Genomic DNA, 21,911 nt, shown 5'->3' on the forward strand with positions numbered 1-21,911 from the left:
TGCAAGCTAAAATGCTGTTTTTTATTTTCCTTGCATGTCCCCCTTGGATCTACAGCGACTTTACTTCCAAGTGCATTTTCAGTGCACTTTCAAGTGCACTTGCAATGCAAAGTGGATTTTCCTTTAGTAAATACCCCCCACAGTCTTTTTACCTTTAGAAAAGCAACCTCATTTAGGGTCCTTTCACACGGGGCGGATCAGTTCTGATCCGCCCCGTGGATATCCGTTTGCTCAGCGGGGATCACTCCGCCGATCCCCGCTGAGCAGGGAGATGACAGCTCCGTCTCTGCACACTGCGCAGGGACGGACCTGTCACAGCGCCGCTCTCCCCTATGGGAGATCGGATGACGACGGACCGCAGTGCCCGTCGTCATCCGATCCGATCCGCAGACGGATGGAAAAATAGCTTTTTCCTCCGTTACACTTTTTCGGATCGGAGCGGGTCGGATGTCAGCGGACATGTCACCGCTGACATCCGACGCTCCATAGAGCTCTATGGAGCACCCGTTCAGGTCCGCCTGAAAAACTGACAGGCGGGCCTGAACGGGACGTTAGTGTGAAAGAGGCCTTACTTGTCCCCAGTAACTTTAAATAAAATATCATTCTGGTCTTTTATATGTGCAGTGGCACTTCTGGTTTCCATCCTATAGCCACTTTTTCTTAAAGACTGCCTACGGAAGTCCTAGGACAAATAAAGATGCCAGTTGACTCGAATGCACCTTTGTGATATATATATATGACATGCATGCTGATAGGGGTTTCCGTTTTATGCTTAGCAATCAGGGAGACATGATCCCTAATCCCAAACATCTTCCCTATGTAAAATGCTCCACAGCAACACTTCATTATATAGACGGCTCCTATTGATTGACAGGTGGTCCTATATCTTGGAGTCCATGTAGTATTGTTGTGGAGAGTAACACTCTCACTCCTTTTGAAATATAGTGGCAGAAATTGCATTTCCCACAGGGATACGTGCCAGGTATTTTGCTCTTACCACTGTCTCCGGTATTATGATGGCTGGTTACCAGCATGTCCCTCAATGATTTTGCTCTTTTATAGGTTATTTCTGGGTATGGTTTAATGAACTTCATTATTTTTTCATCAGCTGTTCTAAAAATATAAACACCAACTTTTTTTAAACATTACGTAACTTTGTTATGTTGTCTACTCTGTATTTTAACCTTCTAAAAAGCCTTTCTAAGACTTGTTTTACTGAAACCCCTTACTAGAAGGCATTCCCTCAATGAGTCGGCCTCCCTCTGGAAATATTCATACTGGGTACAATTCCGTCTGATTCTCAGAAACTGGCTATAAAGGATGCTCTTGATTAGTTGTTTTGGGTGAGAGCTACTGGCATGCAGCATGCTATTCCCCGCTGATGGTTTCCTATATAGTGGTGAACACAGGACACTCATCTCATTGATGAAAATGTACACATCGAGGAATGTACTCCTTTCCTGATCAAATGTGAAGGTAATTTAAGGTTGTAAAGATTCTGTTCCAAATTATTAAAAAATTCAGTCAGATCATCTTTTGATCCTGCCTATACCATAAAAATGACATCAATGTAGTGATGCCAAGACAAAATCTTTGTTATTGCCAGAGCTTTTGACTCATCCACAAATAAGTCACGTCGTTCCCACCCCCCCCCAGGTACAGGTTGGCATATGAGGGGGCACATTTGGCCCCCATAGCCACCCCCTGTACCTGGAAGTAGTGGGAACCCTTTAAAGACAAAAATGTTATGTGGGAGAATGAAACTCCACATTTCCTCAATAAAATCGTTATATTTCCATGAATCCAAATCTCGATCATCTATAAATTCACACACCACTTGGATCCCCCATACATGTGAGATCGAATTATACAAAGCCTCAATGTCTATGGCCCCCCCTGTGGGACCTGTAGGCCATCTATAATTTTTAAACATTCAATTGTATCTTTCACATGAGAGAACAGTCCCCTGACATGTGGATAGAAGTACTCATCTATGAGTTGACTTGCTCTCTCTGTAAACGACCCACACCCGGATATGATCGGTCGGCCCGGAGGGTGAGACAAACTGTTATGTACTTTTGGCAGCACATAAAATGTTGGGGTGGTAGGATTTTTATTGTGCAAAAATTTGAGGGTTTCAGTATCAATCAGGCCCTTATAATGTGCTCTAGCTAAAAGGTCCCTATATAGTTTGATATAATAATCAATACATTGGAACAGGTCTATACCCTTGTGTATTAAAAATGATATCAAGACACATCTCTTCATAATCACCCACATCCATGACAACAAGGTTCCCCCCCCTTATCAAAACTAAGAGATTTCAATGCTTGTTTCAAATGGTCTGACAAATTTGGATGAGGGCCTGTTTTCCAATTGCTTTTTTCTATTTCTTTAGGGACTTGAATGACAAATGCCCATTTGTTGGAATTACCCTGTAAAATGGGAAAAGATGTTGATTTCTGCTTGTATATCTTAGGTGCACCAGATACTAGGAAAGAGGGTGGAAGGGAGGGAGTAAATGTCCATCCTTCCTCTTCAGGGTTACTCTCATCCCAGAGTAGACATGTGCACACTAACGAAACAAAATAAATAAAAACTAATTTCGGGAGTAACTAAATACATTTATTTTTCGGACGAAAGCGAAATTCAGAAAAAAATATTTCTGAATTTCGCTTTCATCCGAAAAATAAATGTATTTAGTTACTCCTGAAATTAGTTTTTATTTATTTTGTTTCGTTAAAAAGTGCATTCATCTGAAAATCCAAAATAATTAAGGTTGAATCTGTCATTGAAGGTTTATGGTGTCTGTCAAATGTTCTAAGAAGATTTGACGGAGCAGCTAAACTGTACAATGTCGCAATCGTAAATGTTTAGGTCGAATGTTCTGCCTACAAGCTATAGTAGAATTCTAATGTTGTATGACACTAGTAATAATTATATTTATTAATTATTATTACCTATGGGTGGAGCATTTGACCATAAATGTCCGCTCATGGCGACTGCTTCGATGAATCTTCATGTTGAATCTTTTCTCTCTATGTCAAATAATCTTGGACTAATAGAGTTAGGTTAGGCACATTCAACCTTTTTTGCTATTGTCTCTATAATGTTGAATCTTTTCTCTCTACATCAAATCTTTTCTCTCTATGTAGAATAATCTTGGACTAATAGAGCTAAGGTTAGGCACCTTCGACCACAGGTTCAATGGACATAGATCGCTATTGTCAACGTCATGTCAAATCTCCTATCTATGTCGAACTGTTGTCGCCACGAAAACGAAAATAAAGCATTTGTTTATGCCAGATCTTTCAGTTTTTGGATTCTGCACGTTCGTTAACATTTGTTAAAGCGATAACGAAAATATCTGAAATTCAGACGAAAATGCATTTGGACGAAAACGAATGCTTATGTCTATCCCAGAGTTCCATTGAATCCTGTAACACCTTTAGATCTTCAAAGGTAACGTTCTCCAAGGCTGAGTTGTTATGTTCCTGGATTGGAATGTCACATTGATCCTTATCATAAAGAACCTTGTACATCAATCGTCTGGCAAAGAGGTGTAAGTAATGTATTAGTTCAAACTTATCTGCCTCCTCATCCGGACAGAAGGTCAGGCGGAGGTGCAATATGAGGGGACCTTGTGTGTGTGTTCGTTGTTCACCCAACTGTTGCGACCAAATTAATACTAGCTAAAAGTGACATAAGTGACATCAAGGAATGATTAAGTGCATTGCCTGACAAGGGCATGTTAGGTGTCGTATTATTTTGTGAACATGATCTCTTTTCTTTATTTGAAACGTGTGTCGCTTTGGGTTGTCTAGCTTGGGGGAATTTGTGCTCTAACTGATGGAAGGTTGTCCTTGAACCCAATATTGAGGCAAGTATTTTTGGTCTATGGTCATAGGCCCCTTCTGTGTCATTAACATTATATATTAAGGGCTCCCCCCTTTCTTTTTTAATACTATTTGGGTAATTCTCCTTGTGATGCAATTCCTGTTCTCTTTTGGACGGTAGAGGCCTCCAGTTCAGTAATTCATATTCTCAGCCAATTTCTCCACAAATGAGTTTTAATTATGTATATGCTCGTGCCATGGAATTTATTATTTTTAAAAATACTTTACTCCATAATTTGGTATGGTGTATTAATATAATTATTAATTATTATTATTATTTAATAATTTTGGTAGTAAATAGATTAAGAACTGTTTCATTGACAACCAATAATGCCTAAGCCCTTGTACACACGGTCGGAGAATCTGTCGGAATGAGTCTTATCGGACCATGTCGTCAGATAATCCGACTGTGTGGGGTATGCATCGGACTGATTCCGTCCGAATCTCCGTCCGACCCAATTTTCAAACATGTTGGAAATATTTCCCGACCAACTGGGCCGGACGGACCTAATCCGATCATGTGTAGAGCATATTCATCGGACCAAGTGCCACGCATGCTCAGATCAAATTCCTACATCGAAGCTATTGGCTACTAGCCTGAATGTAGTCCCATCGTAACGAAATTACGTCATCATGTTCTGAAAGATCGGATTTTTCGCCAACTTGGCCCGACCGTGTGTATGCAACAGTTTCGGACACAATCTGTCGGACTAAATCCGACGGGCAAAATCCGACGGATTTGGTTGGCAAAATCTCTGACCGTGTGTACGTGGGCTAAGGCAGTTCTGACTGTCTATATACATCTAGCTAATCACTACTTTTCAGTCTTGTGTTATACTATAATGTATTCTTCTCAGAAATTACATTAGGTACTAGTGACTGGCACAATGAGCTGAGGGCAATTCTCTTTTCCAGCATAAACAAAGGAGCACCTATTGTGTGTTAGACAGTTAGACCATAGCTCAGTGCCAAAGGCAATGTCATAGAACTTGTCGCAACAAGTTTGCAAAGAGGAAATGCAGCTAGATATTCTGCTGTTTATATAGGTGTAATAAGAATTGCATAGCTCTATTGTATTTTTTTTTTAAACAACACTGGGCTTTGAAATATTCCAAAGTACAAAGAAAAGCAGAGCAAATTTATCTATCTATCTATCTATCTATCTATCTTGGCATAAAACCCAAAAGTTCTGGCATATAAAGCACATTTACCCTCAGTGGCGTATTGGTACAAATACACTATGCCACAATAAAAGTTAACCTATATCTAAAGTGTAAAGATATTTTATGCATTTTATCAGACTTCCTTCTGATAAATAGCAGTGCACTTAATGACATGTGACTATGCCTAGGCACTCATGTTCTATATCCTTTTAGCTTTACATCTGCATAGTGAGATAATATCAGCACTGCTATTTCTATTAGTCGCACAAGATTTTGAGTGAGATTTGGTTTTGCTACTACTTTCATTCTTTCTGTGGGTTTGGGCCTCCTCCATCTCTCCTTTCGCTGCTGAAGCTGCCCATAGATTGATAGAAATTCAGCAGGGACTGGACAAATTGTGATGTATGGGAACTGTGGTTGTACAGAAATCAAGCTACCGGTTGACTTCTGTATAATCACCCTGCTAGAATATTTCCTCTCGATCAACACTATAGGCTATAGCCTGCTGCTTCAATCTGTGTATTCTGACAGTGGGGAAGTCTCCCAGCTGTCAGAATACAATGACACGCCTTGAATATGTGGATGGGACAATAAGGTCAGTTTTTCTTTTTTTTTCGCTCATCCCGCTGGTTAAATGAAAAAAAAAAAAAAAACTGACCAATTTATGGCTTTAGCCATTACCCCACCGATCATCCAACGTCATTGAAGGAATGGAGGTCTATATAACACGAGTAAACAAAGCCCTTCCTCTACCAGGAAGGCTTGCATGTGATTGGGTATTCCTTGCAAACTGAGTTTTCACCACAGTCACTAAGAGAAGTGAAAATACTCTTCAGATATAAAAATGTACTTTGCAAGGTAAACAGAACTGTGCACACTTCAGTAAATCAACCCCACAGTGTACCAGAGGGTATTGTACGTTAATAATGGAGATCAGTTTAGCTATAGGAAGCCTACAGGAAATGCAGCTGATTCATTTTGTGCCCTCCACATACCTCTTTGGAGCATAGCTTACACAGTACAGGTACTCTCTAAATGTTTAGAATAGTGCTCAGACCAACACAAATAGGTTGGTTGTGCCAGTTTTAAAACACACCAAAACCAGTTTGTCTGACAGTTGGTGGCCAGCAGAAATGTCCTGTAAAAATTGCTAGCCAGCAGAAATGTACCCACACATTGATTAGAAGAAAATGCATGTCAATACAAAGCTTTCTGTAACATTGGTGATCAGATGAAAATTTTTCTATTTCAGTGTCTCTAGAGTACCTTTTTACAATGGTGAGAAGTGGCACAATTATCACATTTTCTTGATCTAGTAGCAGTAGTTTTTTTCTTGTTGGCTAAAACTATTGGCAGAACATTTCAATAAAACGTATAAATATAATATACAACACTGGACTCATATTTGTGTGGATTTAGCTGGCCCGGGCTTTTTATTATAGGTATATATAATAATTATATAGGGCTGTTACTGATTAAAAATGTTGTGTTCGATTAATCGATTTTTTAAAATAGATTAATCGACTAATTTCGATTAATTATAACGCACATACAAATCCAACTACTTTTAGCTGATCTTCTTGCATTGCAACTCTGCATAAGTCAGTGGTAAATGTGGTATACACTATATACAATCACCTGACACTAGTTAGTTTCCACAATCCATGACTTAACTTCACAGTTCATACAAACGTTTTAAATTCAAGCTGTAGCACTGACATAATTTTTTTTGTTTTCCACAGTAGCGTGACAATCCCTCCACCTCCGGTTTAACTATTCACTCTCACCTTATGGCATGGACCCCTGTGCAAACAGGTGGTCATGCATGCGGGTATCAAAAGCGTTAACACGGACCATAAACTTCTCTCACAATCTCAGGTCATGGGTAGAAAGAAAATATCAAAGTGCTCACCGCTTAAGTATTAGATTAAATTTTTGTGTTCAAACACAAACTACTCACATAAAGATGATAAAAAACACAGCATGTAAAGCCGACAATCGTGTTAGTTCCGTAGGGCAGCAGCGGGTGGCGTCATGCATAGCTTCTCCCCCATACACGTTACGTTCAATGAGAAACTTCAACGTCACTGGTCTCCTCCCCCCCTTCCCTTCGTTAGCAGACGGAGGCACTTGGTGAAGGGGGGAGGAGTCCGGGGATGTCACTGGATCTCCGGCAGAACCGGGAAGTCGGCGGAGAGGTGAGTACCGGTCAAAAGAATTTTGATTGATCAAAAAAATTAACGATTAATCGAATGATTAATCTTTAATTTTCACAGCCCTATAATTATATTAACAGCATATAATCCAATACCGATATTAAATATATCAACAACACATTTTAGCTTAGCTATTAAAACTCAAGTTAATAGAACAATAACTTAAAATCCCTTTTCTAAAGAAAAGGACAAAACCTCATAATGTGAGCCGTGACATGGGAGGGAGGGTGGGATGTGCCTCTTTCTTCAAATCCCCACCGACTGCACTGCTAATGACACATTTTTTTCTTGTTATAGATCCCTGCTTGTTCCAGGACCATTGATGACCTTCATAAGTCAATCATAGGTAAATAAACTGACATAAACTAGTTTAAACTACAAATGATTTGTCTACCAGCATTCCATATGTGGAGGGCAGGGACATTTCATGCCCTTACCTCCACTGTTATGGTATGCTATGCAGAACATTTCAATAAAATTGTAACTTATAAATATAATATACAACACTGGACTCATATTTGTGTGGATTTAACTGGCCGTGACCTTTTATTATGGGTATATAAAATAATTACATTAACAGCATAACATCAAATACCGATGTTAATTATATCAACAACAACACATTTTAGCTTAGCTATTAAAGCTCAAGCTAATAAAACAATAACTTAAAGTCCCACACCCTGAGCTTATATAACATAAGCATGGCACCCCAACCAGCCCATGGCCAATTCCACACATGACTGTAAATTCATATTCAGGATGTCCAGTGCGATATCTGAAAAGTGGATTTTGTCAGGACGGTAAAAACCTAGAATACTTCCCTCCAAGTCTATATGCCTGTAATGCCCCATACACACGATTGGACTATCCGGCGGACTTAGTCATGAGCGAGCGCCCCCCTCCTGAACTGTGCCAGGCCGTATGCCCTCAACATGGAGGGTGGGTGCTTTGGGGAAGGGGGTCGCCCTGCGGCCCCCCCACCCCAAAACACCCTGTCTCCATGTTGATGAGGACAAGGGCCTGTTCCCGACAACCCTGGTCATTGGTTGCCGGGGTCTGCGGGCAGGGGGCTACATCATACCCCTACCCATTCACCTGAGGGAAAAAGTGTCAATAAAAAAAACACACTACACAGGTTTATTAGGCAGCTCTGGGGGTCTTCTCACGGGCTCCTCCACTATCTTCTGCTCTTTTGCCGCTCTTTTGCTAGCGGAGGAGCCTGGCTTTCTCCTTTGTCATCGTCGTTGTCCTGGGGTCTTCTTCCAACTTCGGGGGTCTTCTTCCAACTTCTCCGTGCTTTCCGGTTCTTCTCGCCGGGCTCCTCCGCTATCTTCTGCTCTTTTGCCTCTCTCTTGCTAGCGGGGGAGCCCAACTTTCTCCTTAGTTGTCTTCGTCGTCGCCGTTGCCTTCTTCTTCTTCTTTCTTCTGTTCTTCCGATATTGACAGGACGCTCTCTCCCGCTGTACACAGTATGCAGTGACTTATATAGGCATAAGGGGCGGGGTCACCGGCTGATGTCACACGGCCCCTTATGATGTCATAGTCCCAGCATCCCCATTTTTCGGCGTAGGGGTTACCCTTAAAACCCATACCATGCGACAGGACTTGCAAGGTCTCAGTTTCGCCGATGGAGGCGGCGAGATTGACTTCCTTCTCTAGTCCCATCATACCTGAAGTCACGTTCAAAATGAACAGACTTAAGTCTATGTGTGGGCAAGTCCGTTCATTTGGAAAGTCTGGCGGACTAGCACACAGACGAGCAGATTGTCTGCTCAAAAGCCGAGTTCGGCAGACAATTTTGAGTCAAGTCTTCTTTCAAAATCCGCCGGACTTTCGGGAAGGAAAAGTCAGCTGGAGCCCACACACGATCAAATTGTCCGGTGGTCCACCGGACTACGTCTGCCGGATAGTCCGATCGTGTGTACGGGCCATAAGACAACCAATTCAAAACAGGCATAAACTTAACCACAGCTCTATTAACCCTCTTACAGATTTTATCAAAATGCTTCCATTCGGGGCAAAGCCAAGTTAAACTGAGGCATAATCTCTGAGAAGACCAAGGCACAATTAGGAAGGACATTATGAATGCACATCAAATCAGATTTAATACAGGAGATTATGTCTAAAGTCCTGCGCAGACCAATGTCGTTTCCAGCCAAATGGAGGACAATAAACAGGCCACTGTAAATATAATAAGGATAAAACTTTACGTAACTCAGTCCAGCCTCATTGCCCATACCAATATATGGCAACGCGCGATGCAGGTAAATATAAATTCAGACCATAACAGCGAAATTCAGCTCTTCTATGCACCCAATATATATAAGAATGTCTGCTGATAGAAGTAATGTATGTAGAATCTGAAATTCAAATGAAAACATTAGGATGCACATAAGAACTGTAGCATTTTGACTTCGACCCACCAATATCTTTAATAAGAGATTCTGAAAAACCCAAATTTGCAGCAGCAGTAGCAGCGCTATTACGGAAAGAGCGGGAGGAAATTGGAAGGTGGTCCAGCTTTAAACTACAGAGACATCTGCTCAAAACTGAATTAAATTGATAAACTGTCAAAGGACTACTATTCGCATGTATAAGGAATTGCTTACCATAACGCTAATTAATTAACTCTGAGCCATAGACACTGCACATATAGATATATCTATGTGCTTGTGGATGGTAATCCAACAGCCATGGCCAAATTGAGCACTTGTGTAACAACATGTGAAGAACCCTGGATTGAAGAACCATGGAAGAAAACAGAACACCTGAACCAGCAGTTTGATTAGGGAGAAGCAGCTCCGAGGGCCTAAAAGAGCCATAGCAAATGCAAGTTTAAATAATATTGATTCAAATGGTGAAAAACACACTACCACAGTAGCAGAGCATAACTGACACAATAGATCTCCAGTAATTGGCAGTCTTTTATCAGGTAAAGTGTGTTTTTTACAATAGCCCTTTCAGAATTGTTTTACTGAAAAAAAAAACAGTGCAGGAAGAGTATCCTTGAATGTTCCTAAAAAAAGACACTCCTGCCAATGTCTACACAATATGAGAATAATGCCGCGTACACACAATCGGAGTTATGGTCGGAAAAAGGTCTGATGGTTTTCCCGACGGAATTCCGACGGAATTCTGCTCAAGCTGTCTGGCCTACACATGGTCACACCAAATTTCGACCGCCAAGAACGCGTTTACGTACACCATGTACGGGGAGTTCAATAGCCAGTGCACCACCCTTTGGGCTCCTTCTGCTAATCTCGTGTATATCTCGTGTTAGTAGAAGTTTGGTGAGAGACGATTCACTCTTTTCAGCTTTCCTGCTTTTCAGATCATTGCTGCTTCAGTTTGTGCTTGTGGGTTCGTATCTGGTTTTCAGTGCGTGTAGTCAGTTCGCATTTGTTTGTCAGTGCGTGCTATTTATAGTAGTACCGTATTTGACTCTCAGTGCATTCTTGTCCACTCGTTTTTGATTTTCAGCTCGTTCTTTCAGGCCTTGCTGTTTTTCAGTGCTTTCTGTTTAGTTCGTTCTGACCAGCCGACCGTTTTGAAGCCATATTGGGGGTATGTGCTTGTTGTAGAGTTCATGCTGTGTGGAGGCTTGGTGTTGGGCTTCTAGCTTTGACACAAGCCCAGTCCATGAACAGGGCGAGGAGGAGTTCATGGATGAAGAACTGGTTACCCCAGCTTGACCAATGCTCGCACATGCCTTTGCTTTGTGAGATCCAGGAGAATAATCCTGATGATTTCAGGAATTATCTCAGGATGACGGACCCAATTTTTCACCATCTGTTGGCTTTGCTGACCCCTTATATCAGCAGGCAGCATATCTGCATGAGGCAAGCCATCACTCCGGAACAGAGGCTAGTCACTACGTTGCGTTACTTGGCGACTGCGAGAAGCCTGCAGGACCTCACGTTCTCAACAGGTGTAAGAGGACTAGTAGTTTCTGTCCATTGCGCACTCGCGCTCGCACATGGGCGCCCGCAGATGCTTGTGTGCATCAATGCACAGGCGTGTGCTCGGCAGGTTGTGTGCACACACAGGCGTGCGCCAGACGGCCTATTTAAAGAAGTGCTCAGACCCCAGATGGTTGCTGACTGATCTTCGGCTTATCCTGATACCTAGCATCCGCTATTCTCCTGCCCGATACCTCCTGACGAACCCGGCTTGCCTGGACCCTGTTCCTGGATCCTTGCTCTGATTCCTGGTTCCCAACCCTGGCTATTCACTGGACTCCGTTTCTGCTTGTTGTGCGGTGCTGCACCGCCCTCCAGTTCCCTGACCTGGCTATCCTTGTGACCTCGCTTTTGCCTGCTGCCTTGTACCTCACCTCCCACCTGTTACTGAACCTGGCTTCCCTCAAGACTATGCTCTCGCTTCTGACCATTCTGCACGTGCCTGCTACCTTGATCCTGTGACCCACTGCGATCTCCTGCCACAAGCCTATCAATGACTTAACTACACCGCACGTTCCAGTGCCACTGTTCTTGCAGAGTTTCCCTTTAAGCCCAGCTGATATTTGGTACAAGATGACCCATCCTGTCCTGATGGCTCTCCTGCCTGTCCAAGATCACTTCCTCTGCTGCAAGGCTCTGGGTCCACAGCTGCTGGCACTCGTGTTCCTCCTGGCCCTTGGATTCCTCTGTTCCACTTGCAGTGGGACCTGGGCAGGAGATACAAGAGAGGCCGGCCTCATCAATTCAGTCTCCTCCAAGGTATGTGACAGCAGGCATCTCCCCCCAGGCTCTGGGGATCATTATTCCAGAAACCTGTTCTGCCATCATCCAGGTCCTGCAGAAAGACTATATGAAGGTAAGTTTTTTTCCTTTAACATCACATTCTATGTATTTAATGTTTGCTAATGTATTGAATTTATTTCATCATTATATAATTACCATGATTGTAATATGCTGTGAATGTCCCCTTTATCCTCATACATGTTGGATTTTTTTAATGCTCCTTTTTTGGTCCTTCATGCATATTTGACTTCATTAACCTCCCCAGCATGCTCTCCTGGGCCCATATACACCTATTGCCTAGTCACTTAACAATGTATATTGTCAGCTCCATTGTAGTGCTTTAACCTAAACACCACCTAAAATGTGTACAAATTTTATTGTTGTCCTTAAATTCATGCAGCGTGCCAGAGGCTTTTTTTTGGTGCCCAAAATCATTTGGAACCATCCCTCTCCCCCAACCGCTAAGTCAGCTGATACCAATCCTCTGCTGACCTTGCCAAACCCATACACACTATACCTACTACCTCTTTTGTGGTCATATTTATGGATAAATTCACCAAAGCATGTAGTGCAAGGGCTTGCCTGAATACTTTTAAATGGCACTGTTTAAAATTTTGTTCTCCTATTATCTTGATAGGTAATTGCAGAATCTAAAAAGGAGCTTCCATTTATTTATTTATTTGTATTTATTTTATTTTTTTTGTTTTATTATGCCACCTACCAGTCCGGTGGGCTGTCAATAGTGTAATTAAGGAGGGTCCAAAGTAATACACATTATTTTGTTACGACATTACTTAGTGGAGAGAGTTACCTGTCCAAAACATACCCCGACCCCACTCCTAAAATATTTGGGCCATCGGGGAGGGGGGGATCTGATAAGTGGGACTTATATTTTAGCCTTTAAATATTCTTTACAATAAATGTTTTACTGATGTTGGCAAAGAATGTTTGCGTCTAATCTGCTTGCAATGTTTATGTGCAAAATTTAATTTTTCTTGTTTGACTCCACAGTTTCCTTCAATGCCACAGGAATGGCAGACTGTGGCTTCCCAATTTGCCCAGCGGTGGAACCTCCTTCCTCAGTGGCAGGTCCCCAAACGCCACTTTTTCTCACGGAAGGCGATTCCGGCTCTCTACCGGCATGTGGAAGGCAATGTCCTTGCCTCGCTGGACAGGGCGGTCAGCGGTAAGGTGCATATTACCGCTGACTCATGGTCCAGCAGGCATGGACAGGATCGTTCCGCCACCACGCCTCCAAAATGCTACTACTGGTTGTGACACACCTCTATCCTCCACCCCCTCCTCTTCTTTTTCCTCCATGGCCTCTTCCAGTGCTCTGTCCTCAGAACCAGCGGTGCTCCGTAGGCATTCAAGGGGCTACGCAAGTACACAGGCAAAACGATGCCATGCCGTGCTTGCGCTGGTTTGTTTGGGGGACAGAAGCCACACTGGGGCAGATATTTTGTCAGCTCTGCAGGGGCAGGCCGAGAGGTGGTCGATGCCATGCCAGCTTAAGCCAGGAATGGTGGTTTGCGAAAATGGCACCAACCTCCTCTCCGCCCTCCGACAGGGACAACTGACCCATGTGCCCTGTGTGGCTCACATTCTTAACCTGGTGGTGCAACGGTTCTTGGGCAGGTATCCGCTTACAGGATGTCCTGAGGCAGGCCAGGAAAGTCTGTGTGCATTTCAGCTGATCATTTAATGCCAGTGCTTGGCTGGCTGAGCTCCAAAAGGAGTTGAACCTGCCCAAGAACCACCTTATATTTAACATGCCCACCAGGTGGAACTCAATGTTGGCCATGCTGCAGCGGCTGCACATGCAGCAGAGGGCCATCAATGAGTACCTGTGCGACTACGGCACCAGGACAGGATCAGGGGAGATTTTTTCCACAACAACAGTGGGGCGTGATCAGGGATGCATGCACTGTCCTGTCACCATTTGAGGAGGCCATGAGGATGGTGAGCAGTGACAGTGCATGCATCAGTTACACTGTACCTCTTGTCCACCTGTTGGAGCATACGCTGCATGGAATAATGGACAGGGAACTTGAGGCAGAACAGAGGCAGGAAGAAGAGGACTTCCTTGCCTCTCAAGGCCCCCTTTATCCAGACAGTGTTCCTGCTGTCCCACCCATCACACAGGAAGAGTTTGAGGAGGAGAAGGTAGCTTGTGTCAGCAAGGAGGTGGAGCCTGGCACTCAGCATTAGCAGCGGCAGTCTTTTAGGAATGATTTACAGCCTCAAGAAACCTGTGGACTTGTACGTGGCTGGGAGGAAGTGGCTGCGGATCATGTTGTCCTTAGTGACCCAGAGGACTCCAGACTGAATGTCTCAGCTAACCTACGCTCCATGGTCTCCCTGATCCTGCAAAGCCTGCGGAAGGGTCCTCGTATTCTTCAGATCAAGTAAAGGGACCATTACTGGCTGGCCACTCTCCTTGATCCACAGTACAAGGGTAAGGTTGCGGTCTTTATCTTGCCATCAGAGGGTGAGACATCTTCGGGAGGCCTTGCAGAAAGGTCTGTGCAATGCGTTCCCAGAAATTAGGGGGGTTACAAACTCCTGGTCCTGGACAACGCGTTGCTGAGGCTTCGGAGCGGTGGAGAAGGTGGCCGTTTGACTGATGCGTTCAGACAATTTTTTAGTCCGCAGCCCCAAGGTGTGGTCGGTTCCAGCAACCATTGCCAGTGTCTGATTTACATGGTGCAGGAATACCTAGGGGCAAGGTCAGACTTGGACACCTTTCCCACCGAAAATCCTCTGGCTTACTGGGTCTTGAGGATGGATCACTGGCCAGAGCTTGCACAGTATGCAATTGAGCTATTGGCCTGTCCTGCATCCAGCGTTCTTTCGGAATGCACCTTCAGTGCTGCTAGTGGCTTTGTAACCGATCACAGGGTGCGCCTGTCCACCGACTCGGTTGATCGACTGACCTTCATAAAGATGAATCATTCTTGGATCACCACCAGCTACCAAGCACCTGAAGCTGATGTCACCAAATATTTTTTTTTTAAATGTCACATCCCTTCAAGACTATGCTGATGCTGAGTGACTGTCCTGTTATGTTGTGTTGACTGACTATCCTCTTCCTCCTCAATGATCCTGCTGATAGTTTGGAAGAACATTTTTAGTTCTGGGTGATGCCACAAGTGGCTAAGGCCCAATTTTTCAGCCCCTGTTTTAAAAAGGGGTGTGTAATTACAATTTTGGATGCAATGCTTTGCAGCAGGGCTCATTCCTGCACTCCAACTAGAGTATCTGGGAGGTGTGTTGTGGCACCAGCACCACCACCAGCATTACAACCACCAAAGGCCCAATTTTTCTACCACTGTTCAACAATGGCATGTAATTATAATTCTTGATGCAGGGACTGTTCTAAACATGGGAAACACATGCCGCTTCACAGGCATACTATAGACAACCCCCAGGCACGATATTTAAAGGAATATTTCACTTTTTTTTCACTTTAATCGTCATTAAAATCAGTGCTACCGAAAAAAACTGCCGTTTAAAAAAAAAAAAATTGGCATCGATCCATGTCTCATTTTTAGGACAATATCTTGCAAATTAGCCATTAAAATTAGCACTTTTTATTTTGAACGTTCGAGTCTCATAGACTACAATGGGGCTCTAAAGTTCGAACAAATTTTCGGTCCGTTCGGCGGGTGTTCGGCTCATCCCTAGTGCCAAGTGGTTTTTCCCTTATTAAATAACACCCATTATCACTGTAAACACCAACTTCAACACAAAAACTGGTATTGATCATTGAAAGAAGAAGCCACACATTGTTGAGTATAAAACCTTTTACTCCATACACATTCACATGTGCGTTGTAAAATCTTTTTTTTAAAAAGTAACACATTTTGAGTTATCAAAATCATTTTTAAAGTTACAGCCATGTTTCAAAACATAACATACACAACTCTGGAAATTACAAAGTTCAACATTGAAAAACTTTTAGGGCAAGATCAGACATTATATTGTCCAAAATGTGTGGATCTTGCCTTCAACAGATGGGGTGATGTCACCCCTGTAAAAGCCAAATTTTGAAGATGCACACAAATTGAGGGTCAAACTGGGGATTTTCCATCCTGATGCATAATGTTAACATGTGCTATCTCTCATCATGGGGGATCAATGGATGTATTTTGGGGGTGCAACCACTTCCTCTCTCCTACTTTAGTTTCGAGGAAGGGGTTGCAGGCACAAAACGCGTATATTGATATCCCCTGATGGCAGATAGCACATGTTGACACACTGTGTGCATCTTCAAAATTTTGCTTATAAAATGTTTCCGAAATTAAAAAAATTTAAAAAATGGTGCCAGTTTTTGGGGAAATTACATTCTTCAATCATGTTCTTAAGTATTTGTTCAATCTCCAGAGTTTTTTGTTTTATCAAGTCTAAATCCCAACTACACCACATTATGACCTGGATTAGCCTTTGGGCACTGTCACGGTTAAATTATGAGATTGTTCTTCCACAACCTTTATATCACCTAAAAATAAAAATACACACTATGTATTATAAATTTGCAGGCATACATCTCTTACCTGAATCTATGGTGTCAGAAACTCACCTGTTGTGGTGACAATCTTCACTACCTCTCCTTCTTCCACATCCTGAGGTTGTGACCTCTGTTCCCCTTCTTCAGGAAATGGGGGGTCCCTGGTGTGCTAAGACGTACCAAGTCTTTGCTCCCCTTACGAGAATGAAACAAAAGGTATACTTAGCACACAGATAGTTGAGGCAGCAAATATGAATGTGAAACATTGCTTTTAAGTGGGGTACAATTGTCTGTTTGGGCAGAGTTCCAAGCTGAAGACATGATTTATTTCCATAAAAAAGCTGAGATACTTACCTTTTTTGGACAAGTTTCACACCTGTAGACACCCCAAGTATCCCCGGAGTACCTGTGTGGGACACCCTAAAAAGTTAGTTCTTGTGTCACACACTAGTGCACCTGAGTCCAGATGTGTAAACAGCTGCTGAGTGTCCTCTCCTTACATTACACTGAATATTGTTTGCTATTCCTTCTAGGTTCAAACACATCTAGACAACAAGGTCCTAAACCTCTTTGAAAATAAAAATTAGCATGACCAAATGTATTTAATCCTGTATCTGGGAAAAACATTGTATTTATTTGGCAAACAAACGATGTGCCCATGAACATGAAAGTAGCCATTTTAAAATGGCCAACAGTAAAGAATTTTAAAACATTTTAAAATGTCCAACAGTAAAGAAAAGCACATGGCGCAGCATGCAAGTAGTAATAATAATAGGAACACACGAGAAATACTTACTTTTTCAAAGAACTTTCTTGATCCTTCTGTATTGATCCTGCTCCCTCAATTTGAGGTCTGACCATTGTTTCCTCAGTTGATCCTTGGATCCTTGTACCCCAAAATTCCTGTGCAGACTTTTCACAACTTTAGTCATGATCTTGGCCTTTCTCATATTTGGGTTTGGGTACGGACCATGATTCCCATCATAGTCGTTCCTCCTCAAGATGTCAACCATCTACAACATTTTACCAAAGGACATATTGGAGGCCTTAAATTTCCTCCTGGATCGTGATGTTTCTGGCTCCGGGCTTTCCTCATCCTTGTTACTGCTATTATGCACCTGCTGTGTCTCCACCATGTTCCTCTCCCACTGCAACAAAAAAGACGGGGCGGGGAATATTCTAGAAAGAACGTCAGGGGCAGGCCACGTGGGTGGAGTTTCACACATGCGCAGTGTACATAAAGCTAACACATATGTGTTGTAATATGTTCTGTGTGCGGAGGAAGGAGGAATGGAAGCAATGAACATTACAACAAAGGTAAGATTTTTAACTTGGGACATGAGCAGCCTATACTGAATCTAGATTGAGGCCTATATTGGGATAAGATTAGCATGAAATTAGTGTTTTTGTCTTTTGTTTGGTCTTGCAGAGAAAATGTATTTATTTAAAGGTCAAGAATTCCTGGGCAAATTCCTTGATAAATATCGAGATATGAGAAATTTATGGAAGGTGAAAAACCCGTTATATCACAATAAAGCAGCTAGGAAGGCATCGCTGGAGAAACTGCTTGAATTTGTAAAGACTCGGGCCCCAAATGCAGACATGAAGTTTCTGGAAAGTAAAATTGGTAGCTTGAGAAGCACCTATAGGAAGGAGTATCAGAGGGTCCAGAAGTCCCTGAGGTCAGGAGCAGCAGCAGATGATGTCTATGTACCCAGTCTGTGGTACTACAGCAAGATGCGTTTTACCAGATTTAAGCCTCTTTCGACTCTTCTGGCCCCCCTTCCATCCAGCCTTCCATCCACCCTTCCCCCCAACCCCAACTGAGGCTTTCTGAGGACCAACCTGGGCCTTCCATCCAGGAAGAGATTGAGGAGCCCAGATGGAGCCTGGTATAGTATTTTTAGATGTATTTTTTATGGGAAAATGATTGTTGGTAACTAAATATTATTATTGATAACAAATGAATGATTTAACAAAAAGGGTTTGACATATCAATAGACAGTAGGGGCCAAAAATGATTGTGACAAGAATAAAAAATGCTAGGCTCAGAATGATAGTCTTTTCTATTTATTAACATTCAGTTTGCAACAGTCATGAGCTGAAAATTGTGTGTGATTGATGAACCAAAGACTTCAGCCAGGACAAGGCTCTGGCAAGTGGCACACAGGAGGAGGCAGAGGTAAGTAAGCCAGGAGGTGGCATGGTCCAGTCACACCCAATCCCAGGTCCCTCCCATCCGTCTTTCACCCAAAGGGCCCAGGAAGGGGAGTAAAAGCCTCTAATTTACAGAAAATGGAGGAGGGCCAACTCCTCAACTGTGAAAAAAATTTTTTTGAGGCCATTAACAAAGGGGTCGAGGGGCCAAAAGACAGAGGATGTCCACCTGTGTGAGCTCCATTCTCCTCATCCTCCTCCTCCTCCTCCAGCCACAAGTCCACCTCCAGAGCCACAGCCTCCAGGAAAGGCTGCAGGGAAAGTTGCACGGAAGAGTCAAAAGTGATTGCCTAGCTTCAGTCTGGTCTGACTGAACACGCAGCTTGTTGTAGGACCACAGCCTGGGTACAGATATGTAATTTGCTGCTGTTCCTGTTCTCTGGGAGTCCTGGGAGTCCTGGACCAGATCTACCTCCCTTCCCTATGGACTTCTCAACCTACCAAGTTTTTTAGCCACAAAGTTGATGTTTGCATTAGGGGCCAAAGGCTTTGCAAATTCAAGCAGTTTCTCTAGTGTTGCCTTCCTCTTTATTTTGTTATTATGAGGAAAAATAAATTGTGATTTTTGTTTCAGAAAATACTTGCCTATGTGGTTTTCATCAAATAGCAAATTTAGTTGGTGAGTAGGCATGTACATTTCAAAAATGCAATGACAAAATTAACAAGGGACACCAACACTAAGCAACCTCCTTGCAATTACAAATACAAGATAATAAGGGTGTAGTGGAAACGTGACATAAATAAATAAAAAGGAGAATGAAAAAAAAAATGATGATAAAAAAAAGGACTTTAAAAAAAAAAGTTAAACTTTATTATGGAGATTTGGCTTTAATTAAAATAAAGACTATTCAGGCGATCCCTTGAAATAATAAAGAAATACGTTTGTGAGAACTCTGTGTGAATATGAGCAGCAAAACAACTTCATTCTTCGAGCATTATAAAGAAGAAGAGAATGCACGGCATTGAAAGCTTTAAAAATTTGCAGCGTGAAGAATCTGCTATCTCCATTAAGAACGCTAGTTTTACCAGACCGAGCGGTTTCGTCTCGTACTTGATTCTGAGCATGCGTGATTTTTTGTGTGTTGGAATTGCATACACACAATCGGAATTTCTGAAAGTTTTTCCATTGGGAAAATTGAGAACACAATCTCAAATTTTCGCTGGTGGGAGTTTGGCCAGCTAAATTCTGATGGAGTATACATACAGTCGCATTTTCCGATGAAAAGCTCTCATCTGTCTTTTGCTGGCCAAAATTCCGATCGTGTGTACACAGCATAAGAGTATTTACTAGCCATTAAACAATTCAAAAATGACAATACCAAATCTTCTGTAACGCAGTTACTTGACACCTTGTTATATTCCAAAAAAGAACACCATAGCTTCCACGTAGCTTCATAACATGCCCATGTGGAGGGAGACAATGAATTTAAAAAAGCAAGCCTCCCTGGAATCATATCAGTTTCCATAAATGCAGAAGACACAAAAGTCCGATCTGGTCTGCAGCTGGAACTCATTTTCGAAATCTGTCCATCTGTTGACGAGACAACGAGTCAGCAATGAGATTATCAATGCCCGGAACATATTTAGCTTTTATCCAAATATTAAATTCTAAACATTTAAATACTAAATAATGAAGGATAGAAATGACTGGTAGTGATTTGGAAACCAAACAGTTACCGTATTTTTCGGACTATAAGGCGCACCGGATTATAAGGCGCACTAGCAACGACCGGCTGATAAAATGGATATTTCCATATATAAGGCGCATCGGACTATAAGGCGCACCGGATTATAAGGCGCACTAGCAACGACCGGCTGATAAAATGGATATTTCCATATATATAAGGCGCATCGGACTATAAGGCGCACGGTCGATTTTGTGAGAAAATTTAGGCTTTTACGTGCGCCTTATAGTCCGAAGGTTTACGTCAAGAGACCGGGTGGCTTTTTCCACGAATCTCCATCCCTATTGATCTGTGACTCCATGCGCGCCCATCTGACAGATACTGTTAACAAAGAACTCCAGCGATGTCAACAGGTCATATATAAGGCGCACCGGATTATAAGGCGCACGGTCGTTTTTGGGAGAAAATTTAGGCTTTTACGTGCGCCTTATAGTCCGAAAAATACGGTAATTGCAAAAGTAACTCCTTTTTTTTCTGAATGCAACAGAATTATCTTATTTTTAAACTGTTTCCCCATAGCTCAAGAGCTACAATAACATGAAAAAACTCTAGAAGGTGTGAGGGGGTTCGCTCGGTAGCGGGTGTGTGTGACCCCCTGGATGGGTTCACAACACAAAGTCAGGCACAGCAGACAGCGGTGTAGGTGCAAAAAACAAAAGGTCCGGTTTATTTAGGCTACATGCAGTGATACATATAACAGCCAAACAAAATAAAACAAGAAAATAAATCCTGGTCAGCTTGACCTCTAACTACACACGTAGACTCCCTGTCTAACAACTGGGTGCAGCCTTGTGCTGCCCCAATCCCTGTCTCTATTGTAGGGGTTTGCCACACAGGCGTTAACTCACCGCACAGAACAGATCTCAGACTCCCCAGTCTATACACACAAAACTGGTTCCAGGATGGAGCATCTCCCTATGCATGCTGGGGTTTTTTGTAGAGGTCTTAATGAGCCCACTTACTACAGCTGGGCTCATTAACTCTTCCCCTCTAATTGTAAAAGTCTGCATACAGCCTGAATCTAGGACACACATATTTCCCATCCTGAATACAACCAGGTGATTTTACCTGCGTGCTGCCACATACCCCCCCCTCTTGTTTCAACCTTGGGGTTGTAACACAAGTAGCCAGACACGCATGTATCCGAGACAAAGCATCCACATTCCCCATTTTAACACCAGGGCGATGCTTAACTGTAAAGTTAAATTCCTGTAGGGCCAGGAACCACCTATTTACCCTTCTATTGGTCTCCTTGTTTTGAGCCATCCACTTTAAAGGAGCGTGATCAGTCACCAGGTCAAAGTGCCTACTTAGCAGATAGTACCGAAGGGAATCTAGAGCCCACTTCACTGCTAAACATTCCTTCTCAATCGTGGAGTAATTTACCTCATGGGACTTCAACTTCCTGCTGAGGTAAATGACTGGGTGCTCTTCCCCGTTCCAGACCTGGGATAACACTGCTCCTAACCCAACGTCTGACGC

Source organism: Lithobates pipiens, unplaced genomic scaffold (assembly GCF_037356315.1).
Source record: "Lithobates pipiens isolate NorthernLeopardFrog02 unplaced genomic scaffold, aLitPip1_a1.2 Scaffold_27, whole genome shotgun sequence".
NCBI lineage: Eukaryota > Metazoa > Chordata > Amphibia > Anura > Ranidae > Lithobates > Lithobates pipiens.